General features: G+C 44.2%; 1 pseudogene; it reads right to left on the bottom strand.

Moving 5' to 3' along the window:
* Window positions 1–24,011, bottom strand: part of LOC137562066 (uncharacterized) — a 106,490-nt pseudogene that overhangs the window by 67,595 nt on the left and 14,884 nt on the right.

Genomic DNA, 24,011 nt, shown 5'->3' with positions numbered 1-24,011 from the left:
GTGAGACACAGGAGGACGGAGTAGCCTCATTAAGGTCCAGAGGCTTCCCCCTACTGAGGTGAGTACCCCCCAGGGGAACTTTTTTGCGTAATTTCATACCGACTTTGGTGGTGAATTGCAAAGTCCCCCTACATGCTATAGCTTCCAAAATTGCTACATATATTAAGGAGAATGGTGGGTACAAGTAAAAAAAAAAAATAATAATTTTTCAAAAAGAAAAGACCTTGTAGTTTTAAAAAAAAATCAATTTTAAATATGCAAAAAAAAAAATTGTTTTCTAAACGCAGAAAAATGACCGTTTAAAAAACAATTTTTTTGTATATTTAAAATCAATTTTTTTTTAAAAAAAAAACTACAAGGCGTTTTTGAACAATTATTTTTGTTCCTTGTACCCACTATTCTTTTTAACATAGGTAGCAATTTTGGTAGCAATAGCATGTATGGGGACTTTGCTACTCACCGACAAAGTCAGCACAAAATTATGCGTAAATTAGATGTAAATTCATGTATGATTATGAACGGTAACAATTAATTCTGAAATTAATTAATTTCTCCCAACATTTTGCATTATGATTATGATGCGTAATTGCGTATTACGATGCGTAATTATGCATGGGCGTAATTTCTGCTCATTACTACTGCAGCACGAATATACAGTATATGTACTATTTATCACCGTGGATAGGTCTACTTTTTTACACCCAAGGTTTGAGTTCCCACAGGTCCAACCTGATTTCCGAAAGTTTTTCTGATCAATTTTCCGATCACTTCTATACAAAATTGATCAGAAGAAACAATCAGCAATCAGATTGGTCCTGTCGGAAATAATTGATTAGACTCGCATATCTCACAGAATATTGCATGTCCTCTGATGAGATTAAAGGTGGCTATTCCGTAATCAACTTGGCGGCCGATCAATAATTATCAAATCAGATGCAAACTGATGCCACTAAGAGCCTGCCTGATCAACGATTTGACCAATTTTGGACAGAAATTGTTAAAATGTATTGATTGGACATACTGGGAAATCTTGTGTTGACATGGTCGATTGAATACATGGTGGTAAAGGCATGCTATTATCTAGAACACAATGCAAACCCCCAGCCACCGTCCTCCCTAATGTGTTTGCACAGTTATATTTTACCTGTCTGATGTCTGTACTGAGTGTCCAACCATATTATTATTGTTATTATTATTATTATTATGTATTTATATAGCAATCTCCTGCAGCACTTTAAAGAGTACAAAGTCATGTCACTGACTGTCCTCAGAGGAGCTCACAATCTAATCCCTACCATAGTCATAGTCTAATATCCTACTAATAATATTAGTATGTATTTACATAGCACTGGCATCTTCTGCAGCAAGTTACAGAGTACATAGTCATGTCACTGACTGTCCTCAGAGGAGCTCACAATCGAATCCCTACCATAGTCATAGTTTAATTTCTTACCATAACATTATTATGTATTTATATAGCACTGACATCTTCTGCAGCACTTTACAGAATACATAGACCTGTCACTGACTGTCCTCAAAGGAGCGCACAAGCTAATATTGCCATAGTCAGTCTAATATCTTACTATAGTATTGTAATATATTTATATAGCACTGCCAACTCCTGCAGCACTTTACAGAATACATAGTCCTGTCACTGACTGTCCTCAAAGGAGCGCACAAGCTAATATTGCCATAGTCAGTCTAATATCCTACTATAGTATTGTAATGTATTTATATAGCACTGCCAACTCCTGTAGCACTTTACAGAGCATCCATCTGAAAATGGCGCCTGTGAATAATGGCGCACAGTGTTGCCGCTAATCCATTTGCCGCTTATCGCTATTTAACATTAAAGCCTTATTGTTATTTAGCGTTAAAGCCTTATCGTTATTTAGTGTTAACACACAGAACCCTCTCTGTACCTATCCCTAACCCCTAACCCCCCCCCCCCCGGTGGTGCCTAACCCTAACCACCCCCCTGGTGGTGCCTAACCCTAAGACCCCCTGGTGGTGTAAATTGTACTGTAACTATACCTAACCCTACTCTCACACAGAACCCTCCCTGTACCTATCCCTAACCCCTAGACCCCCTGGTGGTGCCTAAGCCTAAGACCCCCTTAGTGGTGCCTAACCCTAAGACCCCACCCAGTGGTGCCTAACACTAAGACCCCCCCCCCAGTGGTGCCTAACCCTAAGACCCCCCTGGTGGTGACTAACCCTAAGACCCCCCTGGTGGTGCCTAACCCTAACCACCCCCCTGGTGGTGCCTATCCCTAAGACCCCCTGTTGGTGCCTAACACTAAGACCCCCCCTGGTGGTGCCTAACACTAAGACCCCCCTGGTGGTTCCTAACCCTAAGACCCCCTGTTGGTGCCTAACCCTAAGGCCCCCCCTGGTGGTGCCTAACACTAAGACCCCCCCTGGTGGTTCCTAACCCTAAGACCTCCCTGGTGGTGCCTAACCCTAACCTTGACAGTGTTACATTAAATCTATTCACCGTTTTGAAGTTAAATAACGTCTGCAGTTTGGCTTATGTAGGGCGCTATTGATAAATAATGTTAGTGTGTGCCACTATTGATAAATAACGTTAGTGTGTGCCACTATTGATAAATAACGTTAGTGTGTGCCGTTTCTCTTCTTTTTTTCCTGTGCGCCATTATTATGCAGTACTAACGATAAATAGCGATAAGCGTATCTTTTTAATGCGGCGCCATTTTTATGCATAGGCGCTGTGCGCAATTATTCACTGATCCCCTTTACAGAATGCATAGTCATGTTACTGACTGTCCTAAGAGGAGTTAACAATCTAATGCCTACCACCATTTTCTGAGAGAAAACAATGTCCATTGTGTGTCTATGGTGGTGGCAATACTTCAAAGTTATTTGTTTGAGGCTCATTTAACTCATATTTGGGAGGAAACATGGACCCACTGACTTCAAAGAGAAACCGCGACCAAGAATTGAACTTCATCCCAATCAGTAGCTGATACCCCCTTTTACATGAGAAATCTATTCCTTTACACAAACGGATCATCAGAGGGCGCTGTATGTCTGATATTGTGGTGAAACCCCTCCTACAGGTCCTGGCAGTTTCCTGTCTGTGAACCTCGTTGCATTGTGGGAAATAGCTGTTTATAGCTGTTTCCAACTGCTAAAAAAGCAAGCAGCAGCTACATCACCTGACGGCAGTAAAAATGTCACCATGTGATAAATGTCAGGATGTAAATCAGGGATTTAAAAGATTTTACAATGGGCAAACACTGACTAAATCATTTACACATAATTATTGTAAAAATGAAGCTTTTTTTTTACATTATTTTCACTGGAGTTCCTCTTTAAATTGCACTTTTTTCTAGGAAATGCCAGAATCGCCCACTGAAGTTGTGGCGCTACCCACCAATGGTTGTGGCTCCACCCACTAGTGTAGCCATGCTCATCTTCCCCACAAAGGTGTGTGTGTGGGGGTCAAAGGTCTGAAGTGACCGGGGCAGCACAAACCCTAAATAAAGCCCTTCTAATGGTACAATTGTTGTGCGCTCCATGTGCAGGACAACTTTACCGGACTTTACTGCATCAGGCCCACTGTATCTCACTGCCTATGAGAAGTGATGCAAAGGAATGAGAGAAAGAGAGCGTGAAAGAGAGAGGGGGGGGGGGGGGAGAGGGAGAGAAAGGGAGATGTAGATCTAGATGGATATAAATACCTACCCTGATGTCTTCTGCTTGTGAGCTGCATATGGAAATAAAAATAAAATGTCATCATCAATGTGAGAATATGCAGTCTGCGGTACACAGATACTGGTAGTCAGAAATGTTGTACACAGAATTTTGACTTTGGTTTGACATCAGTTCAACTTCAGTTGATCTGTTCAGTTCAGCCTCTGTTGAGTTTTACTCACCTGGGGTTTCCACCAGCCCCCTGCAGCCATCTGGTGCCAACGCAGTCTCGCTCGGATCCTCCTACTTCTGTTTTCGGCGACAGGCGCCGCCAGGCCTGGGAACCCGAGTGAGTCTTTGCTTTCCTGGCCGCAATAGCAGTATAAAGGGCACTATTGCGGCAAGGAACACGAAGAATCACTCGCGTTCCCAGGCCTGTCCCCAAAAATGGAAGTAACTGCCGGCGGGGCCCGGAGGATCCGAGCGAGACTGCGTGGACACCGGACAGCTGCAGGGGGCTTGTGGAAGCCCCAGGTGAGTAAAATACTTTTTTTATAGCCTTAAGTGGCCCTTTAAGTGGCCATACACTTATTGATTTTTCCCTAACAGATCTGATCACTGAGATCAAATTTGTTGGATATTGATGACCCTAACATGGCTGTCTGTTCGTAATTTTGATTGATTAACACCTAAAATCGGCACCCTCTAAACTATTGTAAATGGGACTGTAGCTGCCATTTTTGATTGAGGAAGTAGGTCATGGTGCTCAATTCTGTAAAAGTGGAGATAGTTATGTGAATGTAGTGCCCCCCCGCCCTTCCACCCTAGTAGAGGGTACATATCACTCATTTTAAACTTCCTCTTTTACTGAATTGTGCACCATGGCCTACTTTCCAAATCAAAAGTAGCATCCACAGGAACATAGGATAGTTATGATGGTGCCAACTGACACCTAACCTTAGGAGTGGGATTGGCCAGCTTGTGATTGGCTGTGGCTGAAATAAAATTGAAATGGTTAATCAGTGTTATTGTTCACCCTTAAGGCTCTTTCGATTCTGAATAACAGGCAGTAAACATTATCATATTTAGCTATAGACAAAAATAAAGCATCACCATATGGAGCATGATTCCCAAAGCCGTGATAACTCTTATCACAGTGGCACTAGCAGTTTGTACGCGCTATAACACGCATAATGGTTTTCATGTACAATCACGAATATCCGTGCACAAATTCGATTTTTTCACACGAAAGTTCTCATTTGCACATGAAAATTCACGGGCAACACGGTAGCTTTGTGAGTCAAGCCCATTATGTGCTTATTTGTTTACTCTTTAAAGTATCCTTAGTTTTTGTTAACTTAAAAAAAAAATGCACTTCAGTATTTAATGAAAACAATAAAAAGGGGAAAAAGTAGGCAGCTGATATAGGCAATGATCATGGACTGGGGTATATTGCCCCCTAGAGGACATTACAGAGAGTTCTACATAAGCAGTGTGTATTGATGGTTTGCACTAAAGATGGGACAAATCCCGATTTTCCTCAAATCCAAAAAGATTCTCAATTCTTTTGAATCTCCTGAATCTAACAAATCTCTCAGATCTCGAAACTAACAAATCCTGAACATAAGAATTGTGTGATCCATGTAAGAATAATAGTTAGTCTTAGAATAGTATATTGTAAGTCTAACTACTATTCATTGCGTCTAACTACTATTACTATTACATGTATCGCACAATTCTATGCACAGGGTTCGTTAGATTTGAGATTAAATAATCTTTTTGGATTCAGATTTGAGGAAATTTGGGATTGGTTCTATCTCTAGTTTAAACATAATGATCTCTCAGCTTATTCCTGCCATTGTCGTCCAATTAGAAAGCAGAAGGGGCAAACCTTTAGAATAGGTTCACAGTAGGACGTTGCTTTGTGGTGCGACATTAAAGTCGCAACGCGACATTAAGACACAGGAAACACATAGAACATTTATATTGCGCTTTTCTCCTGGTGGACTCAAAGCGCCAGAGCAGCAGCCACTAGGGCACGCTCTATAGGCAGTATTAGTGTTAGGGAGTCTTGCCCAAGATCTCCTACTGAATAGGTGCTGGCTTACTGAACAGGAAGAGAAAAAACACACCTGATTTGCAATACGAAAAAACACTAGATAAACCTTATTCGGAGATTGGGTATTATTAATAAAACGTAACTTTTAATAAATTTGGGTTAAAATAGATAGTTCGAACAGATTATACTACCCCTTAGTGCAAAAGTGATACATTGGGTTGGGGATAAAGGTCATTTGTCTGTCAGACTCTCCTCCAAACTCACAATGCATGTATATTAACAACCCCAACAGGGTTGCTAGTAAACTACGCCATTGCGAATCTACGCGTCGTAGTCCGCAACTACGCATAGTAGTTCATAGACGAAGTTTAAAAACATTGCGTACGTATTTCCGCGTAGTCGTAGTACCGCTATTTGAAGCTTCACCCGCTACGCGTAGTTGACGTATGTATTGCGAAGTCAACTACGTGTGCGGTAATTGCGTCTATAAGGATCATTGCGCATGCGCAGAAATATTATTGCCCTTCTATATGTATACAATTTCGCATTGGAAGGTGGAATGTACGCATATATTAGTTCACCCATGTGCATATTTAGCGGATTATTGCGAAAATTTTTCCGCATAAGGGCATAAGCGTCCGCATACACTACGCTTCGCACTACGCGAAGCTTCCGTATTTTAATGCGTATTTTAATGCGTAGTCTACGAAATGCAAACGTAGCGAAGCTTCTGATTTTGAAACCGTAGTTTGCGAAGCGTAATTGCGTAGAACTACGCGTTTCTTTAACCATTACACTATCCAGCTACCCCATTGCAATGCAACGCAACACAACAATAATGCACTTTAACACTGCATTACCATAGCATGCAGTAGATACAGCAAAGCATACAGGCAATGAAAAGTATGCGTTCCTGGCAACGTGTCTGTTTTGAGGTAACACACTGCAGCAGTGCGTTACCATAATGCTACACATTACAATGCGATGATAACGTCGCACTGTGAACGTCCCATAGGATTATCATTGCAGTGCGTTAGGCCCGGTCCGCCCATCATGCCAAGTGAGGCGACAGAAGTCTAGGGGCAGCACCAGGCAGAACAGGAAGTGAAGAGAGCACCTTGCCAACCTATACTGGGGGCAACTGTACCTGGCTAACCTATACTGGGGGCAACTGTACCTGGCTAACCAATACTGGGGGCACCCATACCTGGCTACCTACCTATCCTAAGGGTGTTTTTTTGGGGGGCGCACCGCAGCTATAACATGCGGTGAAAATTGTCGGGTGCTGTACTATCATTCCAAGTTGGGGGGGGGGGATCCTCAAAAATTTGCCTCCGGCAGCAAAAAGTCTAGAACTGGCAGCATCGCAACGTCCTACTGTGAGCCTAGCCTTAAAGTGACCCTCCAGACTAAAAATTTACTCAGCAACACTGAAAATACTTGGTATTTCTTTAACAGTTTCACAGCATCAGCAATTTGTTTTTCTTACCCAAGCATCATTTTTAGCTGCACAGAAGAAATCTGCTCGGGTATTTTTCCCCTGATGCTGTGCAAAGCATGATGGGATTTTTGATATTGTTCTCGTTCTGCTGTTTTGTTGCAAACATTTTTTTTCCAAGTTTTGAATTTGAGATTTGAAGCCTAGTGCGTGCAGCAGGGAGGGGTTATCAGGACACAGGACAGTTGGAACTGTGTCTCATGCTCCCTGTCACCTCCTTTCAACCAAAAAGATGGCTGCCCCCATGAAAAAGATGGCTGCCCCCATGAAATCACAAACATTTGCCTGTTCTTTTAAAACAGGGTGGGTAAGAGACTATATTACTTATCTATTTTAATTAAAATAATGAATGTAAGTTAATGACAGTATGTTTGTTTAGGCTGAAGTTCCCCTTTAAACTTTTCATTAGAACCGGAGTATAAGACCCTTGTTTTCTCTTACCCCTAACAGTATACTAGCAATCATATCATTGCCACAGCCATGCTAACAGACCCGACTTACCTCACAGGAGCCTATAGGCAAAGATGTCCCAGCACCTTGGACTTCGTGCTCTATGACCCTACAAACAACCGCCGAACAGCACCGCAAGTATTCTGGCTGTTGCTGCTGTCATTTCTCCCTTTCTTCCCTTGCCCGTCAGAAGTAGCTACAGGTGCCCCTTAGTATTAGGTAGCCAGAAGTACCCTCAATAGTAAGTAGCTAGAGGTGCCCCCAAGTATTAAATTGCTAGAGCTGCCCCCAAGTATTAATTAGCTAGAGGTGCCCCCAAGTATTAGGCATCCAGAGATGTCCTCAGTAATAAGTTGATAGAGATGCCCCTGACTGAAAGGAGATCTCGTCAGTGGAATGCCGAGAGCAGGGTGAGAAACCTCTTATTTACTCTCTCATGAGGACCCTGCATGGGGAAGGAGGGAGGGAGGCACTTGGGGAGGGGAGTGAGCTGCCTTTCCATCATCAGGCGTCTGTAGGCACATGCCTACAGTGCCTTATGGTAATTCCAGCCCTGCATGCTAATAACATTTAGACAAATATCTCACCTCTTCTTTTTCTCCAATATACCAGTAGGAGAATAAACAGGAGAAGGAAGCCAAGAGGGACAACCAGGGAAATTATTAATGCAGATGACAACTTTTTTCTTTGCTCGACTGTTCCTAAAATTCAGAATAAACAGGTTACTAACAGGTTACTAATCTGATTTATATTTGTATCAAGATTCAAGATCATTTTCTTGTGAAAATTCTCAGTTGTCCAGGATGTCATACACAAAAACAAATAAAATAGCTAAAATAGCTTAAAAGGAACCTGAGGTGTAAGACCTATGGAAGCTGCCATATTTCTTCCCTTTTAAACAATACCAGTTGCCTGGCAGTCCTGGTGATCTTTCTGGTCAGTAGGGTCTAAATCACACACTTGAACCAAGCATGCGGCTTAAAGGGACACTGTAGGGGGGTAGGGGGAAAATGAGTTGAAGTTACCCGGGGCTTCTAATGGTCCCCTGCAGACATCCTGTGCCCACGCAGCCACTCCCCAATGCTCCGGCCCCGCCTCTGGTTCACTTCTGGAATTTCAGACTTTAAAGTCTGAAAACCACTGCACCTGCATTGCCGTGTCCTCGCTTCCCTTGATGTCACCAAGAGCGCATGGCGCAGGCACAGACCATACTGGGCCTGCGCAGTACGCTCCTGGTGCCATCAGGGGAAGCGAGGACATGGCAACGCAGGTGCAGTGGTTTTCAGACTTTAAAATCTGAAATTCCAGAAGTGAACCAGAGGCGGGGCCGGAGCATTGGGGAGTGGCTGCGCAGGCACAGGATGTCTGTGGGGGACCATTAGAAGCCCCGGGTAACTTCATCTCATTTTCCCCTGACCCCTCTACAGTGTCCCTTTAACTTGTCAGATTTGTCACAGACACCTGGGGCTCGATTCACAAAAGAGTGCTAACTCAGTTAGCATGCCTAAAAGGTTTGCATGTGCAAACATGAGTGCAAGCCACTTTGCACCCATTTCGCACATGCAAATTTCACATTCGCGTATTAACTATTTATCGCGCGCACGACGTTACGTATCGCGCGCAACAGGTGGACTTCACGTGCTAACCTATTCGAGTGTATGCTGGGCACGCCCGTGCTAAGCGGGTTTGCATGCGATTTAATGTGCTCAAAACTTTATGCGCGCAAAGTAATGACTTCGCGCAAAAAGTCACGTTTACGCCCAATGTCAATAAGCAGGTGAAAACCTGCTTTTCACAGGTGTGCTAAGTGTTAGCACTCTCTTTTGAGTCGAGTCCCTGATCTGCTTCATGCTTGTTCAGGGTCTATAGCAAAAAGTATTAGCAGTGGTGGCTCCAGCTTCAAATTTTTTTGGGGGGGCACAATGTCTGGCTGCTAGAGATGACCCAAACGGTTCGCATGCAAACTTATTCACGTGAACATCGCTGGTTTGCGTTCGCAATCAAACGTGACCTTTATGCGAGTTCGACCCACCCCCTATACTACATCTTTGGGCTAAACTTTGACCCTCTACATCACAGTCAGCAAAAACATGGCAGCCAATTAGGCAGCACTCCCTCCTGGAGCCCCCCCCCCCCCTTATAAAAGGCAGCAGCGTTGGCCATTTTATAACTCTGGGTGCTGCATTGCTAGTGAGAGAAGGGAGAGAGGTTGCTGCAGAGATTAGGGATATCTTAGTTAGGCTCTTGTTAGGCTTGTTAGCTTGCTCCTTGCTGATACTTATTACCCCCAAAACAGCTCTTTTGAGAGCTAATGTTCTTGTGATGTTTTTTTTTTTTTTTTTTGTGTATGGCCCACTGGCACTTGCATATGCAGCCCTGTCTGTCGCAGCTGGCCCTTGCAGCAGGCCCAGCACATTCAGTGCCTACCTTTTCACTGCGTGTATGTGTGTGACAGCTGCACATTGTATTGATACCAGTCCGTGCATACCTTTCACTGCACCTGTGTGACAGCACACAGTTTTCTATACCAGTCACTGCATACCTGTTCACTGCACCGGTGTATGTGACAGCTGCACATTGTATTGATACCAGTCCGTGCATACCTTTCACTGCACCTGTGTGACCGCATGCTGTTTTATATACCAGTCAGTGCATACCTGTTAACTGCACCTGTGTGACAGCTGCACATTGTATTGTAATACCATTCACTGCATACCTTTCACTGCACCTGTGTGACTGCACATTGTTCTACCAGCAGTCACTGCATACCTTTTCACTGCACCTGTGTGACTGCACATTGAATTAGTCAGGTCAGTGCATACCTTTCACCATCCCCCCCCCCCAATATGGACAAAACAACAGACAGAGGCAGAGCCAGAGACAGGCCACCCGGCAGGTCTGTTTGAGGTCGTGCTGATGTGATTTTGTGCGTCCCTGGACCAAAGTACAGTGCTCAGAAAAAGGAACATGCCCTCAACTCCCAAGATTGTCAGGACATAGTTGACTATTTAACACAGAACACCTCATCTTCCGCAGCCACCAGCGCTACTACAAGCACCACATCCACTCCATTTGACACTTTGCAGGAGTTGTTTGGTGGGGAATTAACTGATTCACAGCCATTATTGTTACAGCAAGATGAAGGCGCTAAGCAAGTTACACCACCTCATATGTGTGAGTCAGGCGGCACTACGGACGTAAGATGTGAGGATGATGAAGTACCTGCTGTTGGTGCAGTTTTGGAGGTGTCTGATACAAGCAAAGCTGGGGAGGATGATTATGATGATGACGATGATGATGATACTGTGATACTGCCATGGATGTCACGTGGGATCCTAATAGACATGATGACCAGGGGGACGGCTCAGAGAGGGAGTCAGAGAGGAGTAGGAGGAGACAAGTTGCTGAAAGAAGCAGGGGGAGCTCGTTGTCAGAAACATCTCGTGGCAGAGTCCGGCGGCATATATCGCCACCTATGGACAGCCAGCCAACATGCCCTTCAACGTCAGCTGCTGACGCCACCACCAAAGTGCCATCATTCCAGGGCTCAGCGGTTTGAAAAAATTTTTGTGTGTCTGCATCAGAGGAGAGCAATGCCATCTGTACTCTCTGCCACCAAAAAGTCGTGGAAAGACCAAGACCCGCGTAGGGACAACTGCCTTACAAAGGCACATGATGAAAAAGCACAAACAGCAATGGGATAACCACCTGTGGAAAAGCAGCACACAAACGCAAAACCACCCTCCTTCTCCTCTTCCTCCCCCTTCAGGTGCATTATCTTCAGCCGCTTTCTCCCTTGCATCTTCACAGCTACCCTCCTCCACGCCGCCTCTCACCTTGAGCTGTTCCTGCTCCTCTACCCACAGCAGTAGCCAGGTATCCATGAAGGAAATCTTTGAGCGGAAGAAGCGATTGTCTGCCAGTCACCCCCTTGCTCGGCGTCTGACAGCTGGCTTGGCGGAACTGTTAGCTCGCCAGCTGTTACCATGCCAGCTGGTGGACTCTGAGGCTTTCCGTAAATTTGTGGCCATTGGCAGGGCCGGACCATCAAGCAGGCACAAAAAGCACCTGATTGGGGCCCCATTCGGGGTCTAAAGGGCCCCCTCTGAGCCCCCAAGCATGTAATCCGTCTGCCACTGTGTGTAGCTAAGTGGCCCCATGATCACCAGCAATGTGCATAATAATCTTATTTTCCTGCCCAGCCATGCCCGCTCTGCGCTGCCCGCCACTGTTACCGAAAAAGAAGAAACACGGAGGCTGGCTGGCTGAGTGTCGCCGTTGCCATGGCAAACGGACGCTCTACACTCCAGTCCAGCCCTCAGCCAATCAGCGTGCGCCCCCCGCGCTCGTCATCACGCCAGCTGCTGCTGACGTCATTGGCCCTCGCCCTCCCTCTTCGCTCACTCAGTCGGCGATCCAATCAGAGTCTGACAGCCGCTCAGTGAGAGCGCACATGGCGCAGGTCAGTGTGTGTGTGTTTAGGTCCAGGAGAGAGAAGATAGGCAGCAGCCAGCAGTTGTTATTTGATCATTACTGATGTGGAATATATATATATTATCATATATACATATATATATACAGTAGATATGCATACATATATATATGTATATATATATATATATATATATATATATATATATATATATATATATATATATATACATATATATATATATATATATATATATATATATATATATATATATATATATATATATATATACAGTAGATATGCATATATATACATGATTGATGTGGAATATATATGATAATATATATATAAATATATATATATATACATATACATTATATATACATATACATATATATACATATACATATATATACATATACATTATATATACATATACATATATATACATATACATTATATATACATATACATATATATACATATACATATATATATATATATATATATATATATATATATATATATATATATATATACACACAGGATCTTCTCAAAAAATTAGTATACTGTGATAAAGTTCATTATTTTCTGTAATGTACTGATAAACATTAGACTTTCATATATTTTACATTCATTACACACAACTGAAGTAGTTCAAGCCTTTTATTGTTTTAATATTGATGATTTTGGCATACAGCTCATGAAAACCCAAAACTCCTATCTCAAAAAATTAGCATATTTCATCCGACCAATAAAAGAAAAGTGTTTTTAAAACAAAAAAAGTCAACCTTCAAATAATGATGTTCAGTTATGCACTCAATACTTGGTCGGGAATCCTTTTGCAGAAATGACTGCTTCAATGCGGCGTGGCATGGAGGCAATCAGCCTGTGGCACTGCTCAGGTGTTATGGAGGCCCAGGATGCTTCAATAGCGGCCTTAAGCTCATCCAGAGTGTTGGGTCTTGCATCTATCAACTTTCTCTTCACAATATCCCACAGATTCTCTATGGGGTTCAGGTCAGGAGAGTTGGCAGGCCAATTGAGCACAGTAATACCATGGTCAGTAAACCATTTACCAGTGGTTTTGGCACTGTGAGCAGGTGCCAGGTCGTGCTGAATAATGAAATCTTCATCTCCATAAAGCTTTTCAGCAGATGGAAGCATGAAGTGCTCCAAAATCTCTGGATAGCTAGCTGCAATGACCCTGCCTTTGATAAAACACAGTGGACCAACACCAGCAGCTGACATGGAACCCCAGACCATCACTGACTGTGGGTACTTGACACTGGACTTCAGGCATTTTGGCATTTCCCTCTCCCCAGTCTTCCTCCAGACTCTGGCACCTTGATTTCCGAATGACATGTAAAAGTTGCTTTCATCCGAAAAAAGTACTTTGGGCCACTGAGCAACAATCCAGTGCTGCTTCTCTGTAGCCCAGGTCAGGCGCTTTTGCCGCTGTTTCTGGTTCAAAAGTGGGTTCATGCTTCCATCTGCTGAAAAGCTTTATGGAGATGAAGATTTCATTTTTCAGCATGACCTGGCACCTGCTCACAGTGCCAAAACCACTGGTAAATGGTTTACTGACCATGGTATTACTGTGCTCAATTGGCCTGCCAGCTCTCCTGACCTGAACCCCATAGAGAATCTGTGGGATATTGTGAAGAGAAAGTTGAGAGACACAAGACCCAACACTCTGGATGAGCTTAAGGCCGCTATCGAAGCATCCTGGGCCTCCATAACACCTGAGCAGTGCCACAGGCTGATTGCCTCCATGCCACGCCGAATTGAAGCAGTCATTTCTGCAAAAGGATTCCTGACCAAGTATTGAGTGCATAACTGAACATAATTATTTGAAGGTTGACTTTTTTTGTTTTAAAAACACTTTTCTTTTATTGGTCGGATGAAATATGCTAATTTCTTGAGATAGGAATTTTGGGTTTTCATGAGCTGTATGCCAAAATCATCAATATTAAAACAATAAAAGGCTTGAACTACTTCAGTTGTGTGTAATGAATCTAAACTATATGAAAGTCTAATGTTTATCAGTACATTACAGAAAATAATGAACTTTATCACAATATGCTAATTTTTTGAGAAGATCCTGTATATATATATACTAGTAGACCCAAGCCCGTTTAAAAACGGGCTCTAGGTCGTTTTTTAACGCGGCCGCCAGTCACTCAGGAGTTTCTAGGGAGTGTCTGCAACACCTCAACCAAATAACTGTGTGTGCTAGGGCTCAAAACAAGAGCAATTATATGGTAGAGGAAGAAAGCCCTTAAAAAATAGCACCTCCCACTGCAAAGTTTGAAAAAGTATAACAAAAATCTTTATTCAACATTGGGTATATTAATAATCACAGTACTGATGATTCAATAAAGAATAAAACCATTTAAAAACCAAGCAAATATTCCAACATGATCCCTGCTGCATATGAAACAATCACTCTAAATGCAATATATTGTACTAGCCGACCCGCGGCGTAGCATACGCCGCATAAGAGGGTAAAGGGCAGGAATGGGGTATTGGGCACAGCGGCGGGGAGGGGGGTTGGAACTCCCCTCAACTGGGTCTCCCATGTGTGCTCTACCTCCAGCTTAAGCTCAGCAGGAACCCCCCCCTCCTCCCCTCCTCATCTGGGTCCCCCATGTGCGCTCCCCCTCCTGCTTAAGCACAGTAGCAGCCACCACTATTAGTAAGAGGCAGCGGGCGGGGATGACTCACCTCTTCCGTGTTCCATCGTGCGTTCCACTGTCGTCACTTCCTGCAATGCCGCACACTGTATTGGTGTAATTTGCCTTTTTAAAACAGAAGAAAATCTGCAATAATTTAGCTATAAGTAAACATTTGTGGTTACCCACAATGCACTGCTACTAAATATGCAAATTACCCCTTTTCCCCCTTGATAAGCCAAGCAAGCATCCAGAGACACAGGTGTATAGCAAGCATATAGCTTTACATTTTACACAGTCATATCAAACACACATGTAGACAGCCTGTTTCAGACTTTTGGTTCTCATCAGTACGTGGCAGGGATTGATACGGCTGTATGAGATAGGGCTTGGACCAGTACAACAGAGTAACCAAGCAGCTCAGGGTGCCCCAAACCACTCGGAATGTATAGGTGGATAAAAGGGACCAAAAAGACCTTCTACTAAAAAAATCAAAGCTTGGTGTAATTTGCCTTCTTAAAACAGAAGAAAAGCTGCAATAATTCAGCTATAAGTGAACATTTGTGGTTACCCACAATGCACTGCTACTAAATATGCAAATTATTCCTTTTCCCCTTGGTAAGACAAGCAAGCCTATAGCTTTAAGTTTTACACAGTCATATCAAACCCACATGCAACAGCCTATTTTAGACATTTGGTCCTCATCAGTAGTACATGGCAGGGATTGTTAAGGTTGTATGAGATAGAGCTTGGACCAGTACAACAGAGTAGCCAAGCAGCTCAGGGTGACCCAAACTACTAAGAATGTATAGGAGGATAAAAGAGACCAAAAAGCCCTCCTGCTAAAAAAAGCAAAGCTTGGTGTAATTTTCCTTCTTAAAACAGAAGCAAATCTGCAATAATTCAGCTATAAGTGAACATGTGTGGTTACCCACAATGCACTGCTACTGAATATGCAAATTATCCCTCTTTGCCCTTGGTTTGATATGACACTACTTCTTCTTTTTGCTTGGACCAGCCCCTTCTTCTTGCTTGGACCGGCCCTGGGGGCGGGGCGCTACTTCTTCTTCTTGCTCGAAGGTTGAGGCACTAAGGCCCCATACACACATCAGACCATAGTCTTTGGAAAATGAAAGATCACAGACCAATCTTACCACCCTTCATGTAGTATGAGAGCCATACTCTACACAGTCTCTTCTATGGAGCTGAACTCCACATCAGAAAAAAAATCTTTGCAAGATGCTGCACACACAGATGCTGTACAGACACAAAAGATCAGTATCTGCAAAAGATCTGTTCCTGCCAAAAATCCATTCCTGCAAATTGCAATGATAGTCTATGAGATCTGCAGATCATCATACACACATGATTTAACTGACATTCATCTGCAGATCAGATCCACCAGGATGGATTTTCAGATCTGCGGATGATTGCTTGATCTGCAGATGAATGTCAGTTAAATCATGTGTGTATGATGATCTGCAGATCTCATAGACTATCATTGCAATTTGCAGGAATGGATTTTTGGCAGGAACAGATCTTTTGCAGATACTGATCTTTTGTGTCTGTACAGCATCTGTGTGTGCAGCATCTTGCAAAGATTTTTTTCTGATGTGGAGTTCAGCTCCATAGAAAAGACTGTGTAGAGTATGGCTCTCATACTACATGAAGGGTGGTAAGATTGGTCTGTGATCTTTCACTTTCCAAAGACTATAGTCTGATGTGTGTATGCACCCTTACTCTATTATATATATAGATAATGACACAATGCTGCTGTCAGATATAGAACCCCACAGTAGGCTCAATATTGAGTCCAACAGGGGGAGAACCCGGGTTCAGTATACAACCTAGTGTGATGCAAGACCAATAAACAACACCTGTGCAATGAAAAAAAAAAAAAAAAACCCACGAATAAATATTGCATATATAAGATTATGAAATAAAGTGCACAATTGCTATCCAAGTATACAGTATTACTAGTGATTAGATGCCTAATAAAAAATTAAGGCACAGGAGCAGCCCATAGGAAAAAGAGCATAAAGTGGAGTAGTGCAAAAAAATAGGAGATACTTAGCCCAGAAGTGGTAAAGTCAATCTCAGCAGCACAGCAGGGAACAAGGAATCCCCTCAGAGGACAAGATCCAGGACCTTGTCCTCTGAGGGGATTCCTTGTTCCATGCAATATAGCAATTGTGCACTTTTTTTCATAATCTTATATATGCAATATTTATTTGTGTGTATTGTTTTTTTTTTTTTTTTTTTTTTTTTTTTTTTTTTTCTTCATTGCACAGGTGTTGTTTATTGGTATACCCAATGTTGAATAAAGATTTTTGTTATATTTTTTCAAACTTTGCTGTGGGAGGTGCTATTTTGTAAGTGCTTTCTTCCTCTACCATATAATTGCCAGTCACTCAGGATGCGCGCATGCCCGCCGTGCACCCGTCACGCGCACCCGCCACGCACCCAACTGCTCGCCCACCAACCTCCCTCCCTGGTCCCTCCAGCTCTAAGTTACTGCGCACAAGCGCAGCAACAACAAATTACCAGGGACGCTACAAACCACTGGACACTTAGGTTTTATTAGGTAGGATATATATATATATATATATATATATATATATATATATATATATATATATATATATATATATATATCACAGACTTAGGGCCAGTGCACACCAAAAAGCGTTAGCGTAATCGCAAACGCTCAGCGCTTTTTGATGTGATTTTCCTAGGCATGTGCCTAGCGATTTTCTAATCATGCCTAGCGATTTTTGGAGCGTTTTCCGCAACTACTTACCCTACCTACCTATCCTTCCTCCTCCCCAGCTGCAGCTAAATACCTCCTAAGATCCCAGAGAGGCACAGCCAGGGCAGTAGTGATGTGGTTGAGGAGCTGGCGGCTAGGGTGAGGTAATTGCCGCAATTAATTGTTAGCTGATAGATGCATTTTAAATGTGGGGAATTTGTTGCATTTTATATCTCAGGGGATGATGCATGCATTTTAGATGTGAGGTAATTGTCTATTTTGACATTATGTGTGTGTGTGGGGGGAGGGGGGGGAAAGAGGGGGTTGAGGGAGGGGGGCCCAAATCTGTCACTTTGCTTAGGGCCCCATTTGGCCTTAATCCGGCTCTGGCCATTGGGAGACCACAGTGGAAGATACCAGGCCGCAATTATTTCTCTAAAAAGGTGATACCCAAACTGCACCGTGAAGTAGAGAGGCAAGTGGTGTCATCTCTGGCACACAGCGTTGGGTCAAGGGTCCACCTGACCACGGATGCCTGGCCTGCCAAGCACGGTCAGGGCCGCTACATTACTTACACAGCCCATTGGGTTAACCTGGTGACCGATGGCAAGCAGGGAGTATGTGGCTGTGCAGCGGACAACTTGTGACACCTCCACGGCTTGCAGGCAGGCCTTCTGCCGCCTCCTTTCTGCCTGCTACAGCCTCTTCGCTGTCGTCATCCTCCTCCTCCTTGGCTGGTGCTGCAATCTCCTCTCCAGCTACACAGCCCCCGCACCCCAGGGCCTATGCTGCATGCCAGGTACGGCGGTGTCACGCCATCTTAGACATGTCTTGCCTCAAAGCGGAGAGTCACACTGGAGCAGCTCTCCTGGCTGCTCTTAACAAACAGGTGGATCAGTGGCTGACCCCGCACCAGCTGGAGATCGGCAACGTGGTGTGTGACAACGGCAGCAATCTCCTTTCCACTTTGAATTTTGGAAAGCTGACACTAGTACCCTGCATGGCACATGTGCTGAATCTAGTCATTCAAAGACTTGTGTCAAAGTACCTAGGCTTAGAGGACGTCCTGAAGCAGGCCAGGAAGTTGTGTGGGAATTTCAGGCGGTCTTACACACCCATGGCACGCTTTGCGGACATTCAGCAGAGAAACAACTTGCCGGTGAGACGCTTGATATGTAATAGCCTGATCTATATATATAATAGGCTAAGTGCCTCAACCTTCAAGCAAGAAGAAGAAGTATCGCCCTGCCCCCAGGGCCGGTCCTAAGCAAGAAGAAGCTAAACACTGCATTCCAGCAGCTCTGGAGGTGTGTTTAGCTTCTAAAGGCAACAATGGTTAATTTGCATATATTCAGCAGTGATGCACTGGGAGACATCTCAAGCTCACTCCAACCTGAATTATCACAAATTCTTTCTGTTTTAAGAAAGCAAACTTTTGTTTTTCTTAGCATTTTAGTAAGGGGGCTTTTAGGACCATTGTAGGCCCTCACACACTCCAATGAGTTCTGGTTCACCATGAGCTTGCTGGTTAGTCTGTACCTCTTGGTGTTACAAGCCCTACTTAATCGAGTCAAATTAATCCATGCCATGCACTGATGAGGATCAAACAATCTGAAACAGTCTGTATGCATGTTGGATTATTCTGGCTTTGTACAAATTACCAAGCTGACACATCATTGCATTCCAGCGGTTCTGGAGGTGTGTTTAGCTTCTAAGGACTGCAATGGTTAATTTGCATATATTCAGCAGTGATGCCCTGGGAGACATCTCAAGCTCACTCCAACCTGACTTATTGCAAATCTATATTCTATATATATATATATATATATTAGGCTAAGTGCCTCAACCTTCAAGCAAGAAGAAGAAGTATTGCCCCGCCCCCAGGGCCGGTCCAAGCAAGAAGAAGGGGCTGATCCAAGCAAGAAGAAGAAGTATCGCCCTGCCCCCAGGGCCGGTCCAAGCAAGAAGAAGCTAAACACTGCATTCCAGCAGCTCTGGAGGTGTGTTTAGCTTCTAAAGGCAACAATGGTTAATTTGCATATATTCAGCAGTGATGCACTGGGAGACATCTCAAGCTCATTCCAACCTGAATTAACGCAAATTCTTTCTGTTCTAAGAAAGCAAACTTTTGTTTTCCATAATGTTTTAGTAAGGGGGCTTTTAAGACCATTGTAGCCCCTCACACACTCCAATGAGTTCTGGGTCACCATGAGCTTGCTGGTTAGTCTGTACCTCTCGGTGTTACAAGCCCTACTCCACAGAGCCAAATTAATCCATGCCATGCACTGATTAGATGCAAACTATCTGAAACGGGCTGTATGCATGTTGGATTGTTATGGCTCAGTACAAATTAACAAGCTGACACGTCATTGCAGTCCAGCATATCTGGAGGTGTGTTTAGCTTCTAAAGGCAACAATGGTTAATTTACATTTATTCAGCAGTGATTTACTGGGAGACATCTCAAGTTCACTCCAACTTGAATTATTGCAAATCTATCTTCTTTTCTTCTTTCTTCTATATATATAATAGAGTAAGTGCCTCAACCTTCAAGCAAGAAGAAGAAGTAGCGCACCGCCCCCAGGGCCGGTCCAAGCAAGAAGAAGAAGTAGCGCACCGCCCCCAGGGCCGGTCCAAGCAAGAAGAAGAAGTAGTGTCATATCAAACCAAGGGCAAAGAGGGATAATTTGCATATTTAGTAGCAGTGTGTTGTGGGTAACCACAAATGTTCACTTATAGCCAGTGCTGGGCCGAAATTACACATGAGCGTAATTACGCATCGTAATTCAATGTAAATTTACGCGTAAGCGTTACGCGTAACTTACTGTCTTACGCGTAATTATTTACGCGTAAGACCGTAAGTGGTATCGTAATTACACTGTCTACCGTAATTGCTAGGCATGCGTAATTTTACGAACACTTACGCGTAATTTTACGCGTAATTACTAACGTAAAATCACCCATTTTCTAAGAGTAGCCAATCAGTCAACATCCTAAGCAACCAATAGTATCTTCTCCCGCCCTTCAGTATAAGCGTACGTTTTGACGCATACGAATGATATGTACGCAATAACTGTCACATTGACGGCTATTGCGTACATATCGTCCGCATGCGTCCAAAAATACGCATTAATGGTCATTACGGCACTACGCGTAACATCGTAGTGTAAGCGCCTTCATTACGGTATCCTTACGCGTAATTGCGTAAGTTTACGCGTAATTACAGTGATGTACCGTAGATAATTTCCTACGCCGTAACCGTAATTGCGTAATGCGTAATAGCGTAAAATTACGCGTAATGATCCGTAAGCGTAGATTTTTCCATTACGAGCAGCACTGCTTATAGCTGAATTATTGCAAATTTTCTTCTGTTTTAAGAAAGAAAATTACACCAAGCTTTGCTTTTTTTAGTAGGAGGGCTTTTTGGTCTCTTTTATTCTCCTATACATTCCGAGTGGTTTGGGTCACGCTGAGCTGCTTGGTTACTCTGTTGTATTGGTCCAAGCCCTATCTCATACAGCCGTATCAATCCCTGCCATGTACTGATGAGGAACAAATGGCTGAAACAGGCTGTCATGTGGGTTTGATATGACTGTGTAAAACTTAAATCTATAGGCTTGCTTGGCTTACCAGGGGTGAAGAGGAATAAGTTGCATATTAAGTAGCAGTGCATTGTGGGTGATCACAAATGTTTACTTATAGCTGAATTTTTGCATATTTTCTTCTGTTTTAAGAAGGCAAATTACACCAAGCTTTGATTTTTTTAGTAGAAGGTCTTTTTGGTCCTTTTTATTCACCTATGCATTCCGAGTGGTTTGGGTCACCCTGAGCTGCTTGGTTACTCTGATGTACTGGTCCAAGCCCTATCTCATACAGCCATATCAATCCTTGCCATGTACAGGTGAGGACCAAAAGTCTGAAACAGGCTGTCACATGTAGGTTTGATATGGCTGTGTAAAATTTAAAGCTATAGGCTTGCAATACCCCAGTGGTTCTGGATGCTTGCTTGGTTTACTAAGGGTGAAAAGGAATTATTTGCATATTTAGTAGCAGTGCATTGTGGCCGTAACCACAAATGTTCACTTATAGCTGAATTATTGCAGATTTTCTTCTGTTTTAGGAAGGCAAATTACACCAAGCTTTGCTTTTTTTAGTAGGAGGTTTTTTTGGTCCCTTTTATCCCCCTATACATTCCGAGTGGTTTGGGTCACCCTGAGCTGCTTGGTTACTCTGTTGTACTGGTCCAAGCCCTATCTCATACAGCCATATCAATCCTTGCCATGTACAGCTGAGGACCAAACGTCTGAAACAGGCTGTCTACATGTGGGTTTGATATGACTGTGTAAAATGTAAAGCTGTATGCTTGCTTGGCTTACCAAGGGGGGAAAGGGGTAATTTGCATATTTAGTAGCAGTGCATTGTGGGTAACCACAAATGTTCACTTATAGCTGAATTATTGCAGATTTCCTTCTGTTTTAACAAGGCAGATTACACCAATACAGTGTGCGGCATTGCAGGAAGTGACGACAGTGGAACGCAGGATGGAACATGGAAGAGGTGAGTCATCCCCACCCGCTGCCTCTTACTAATAGTGGCGGCTGCTACTGTGCTTAAGCAGGAGGGGGAGCGCACATGGGGGACCAACCCCCTCCCAGCCGCTGTGCCCAATAACCCCTTCCTGCCCTCTACCCTCTTATGTGGCGTATGCTACGCCACGGGTCGGCTAGTATATATATAATAGGCTAAGTGCCTCAACCTTCAAGCAAGGAGAAGAAGTATCGCCCTGCCCCCAGGGTCGGGCCAAACAAGAAGAAGAAGTAGCGCCCTACCCCCAGGGGCGGTCCTACACTTACCGTTGAGCTGCAGGGGGTAGTGGGCAGGAAGGGGGTATTGGGCACAGCGGCGGGGAAGGGGGGGGGGGTTGGACCCCCCCCCCTTCCTCACCTGGGTCCCCCATCTGCTCTCCTCCTCTAGTTTAAGTTCTATGGAAAACAAAAGTTTGCTTTCTTGGAACAGAAAGAATTTGCGATAATTCAGGTTGGAGTGAGCTTGAGATGTCTCCCAGTGCATCACTGCTGAATATATGCAAATTAACCATTGTTGCCCTTAGAAGCTAAACATTGCATTCCAGCGGTTCTGGAGGTGTGTTTAGCTTCTAAGGGCGACAATGGTTGATTTCCATATATTCAGCAGTGATGCACTGGGAGACATCTCAAGCTCATTCCAACCTGAATTATTGCAAATTCTTTCTGTTCTAAGAAAGCAAACTTTTGTTTTCCATAGCGTTTTAGTAAGGGGGCTTTTAGGACCATTGTAGCCCCTCACACACTCCAATGAGTTCTGGTTCACCATGAACTTGCTGGTTAGTCTGTCTGTAGCTTAAGTTCAGCAGCAGCCGCTGCTATTAGTAAGAGGCAGCGGGCGGGGATGACTTACCTCTTTCGCGGTCCAGCGTGCGCTCCACTGTCATCACTTCTTGCAATGCTGTCCACTTACAATACCGTGGGCGGCATTGCAGGAAGTGACGACAGTGGAACGCAGAAGAGGTGAGTCATCCCCGCCCACTGCCTCTTACTAATAGTGACGTCTGCTGCTGAACTTAAGCTAGAGGGGGAGTGCAGATGGGGAACCCAGGGGGGGGAGGGAGGGAGGGAGGGTCCGACCCGCCCCACCGCAAAATTAAGCTGGAGGGAGAGCGCACATGGGGGGCCCAGGTGAGGGGGGGGTCTGAACCCCCTCCCCGCCGCTGTGCCCAATACCACCTTCCTGCCCGCTACCCCCTTATGCGACATATGTTACGCTGCGGGTCGGCTAGTTCGCTATAATTCGACCCAGGTCATGTTCTCTCGCCTGCTAGAACAGGAGAAAGCCATCACCCAGTACCTGTACAATTACAGTAAAAGGACACAATCTGGGGCGATGGGGATGTTGTGGCCCAACAACTGGACACTGATGCGAAATGCATGCAGGCTTATGCGGCCATTTGAGGTGGTGACCAGCCTGGTGAGTCGCAGTGAAGGCACCATCAACGATTTGATCCCGTACGCTTCCTTTCTGGAGCGTGCCGTGCGTAGAGTGGTGGATCAAGCTGTGGAGGAGTGTGAAGAGGAACAGTTATGGCAGGAACAGTTGTGGGAGCAATTTACATCAGAACCAACTGTTTCCTCAACACCTGCGGCAGCACAGAGGGGGAGGAGGAGGAAGAGTCGTGTGGGGAAGAGGAGTCAGACTCGGATGATGAGGAAGGTGTTTCTGTGGAGGAAGATGAGGCAGCGGCAGAAGAACAAACGCAGCAGGCATCGCAGGGGGCTTGTGCTGGTCAAAGTTCCCGTAGTACTGTTCGTGGCTGGGGGGAGGAGGAGGACTTACCAGCGGTCACTGAGGAAGAGCAAGAGGAGATGGAGAGTAGAGGCCTGATTCACAAAGCGGTGCTAACAGTTAGCACGCTGGTGAAAAGCCCTTTATCACGCCTAAACTCAGTTTAGGCATGATA

This window comes from Hyperolius riggenbachi, chromosome 3, assembly GCF_040937935.1.
Source record: "Hyperolius riggenbachi isolate aHypRig1 chromosome 3, aHypRig1.pri, whole genome shotgun sequence".
Lineage (NCBI taxonomy): Eukaryota > Metazoa > Chordata > Amphibia > Anura > Hyperoliidae > Hyperolius > Hyperolius riggenbachi.
Note: the sequence above shows the minus strand (reverse complement) of the source record. Positions and strands in the feature narration are given on the sequence as shown.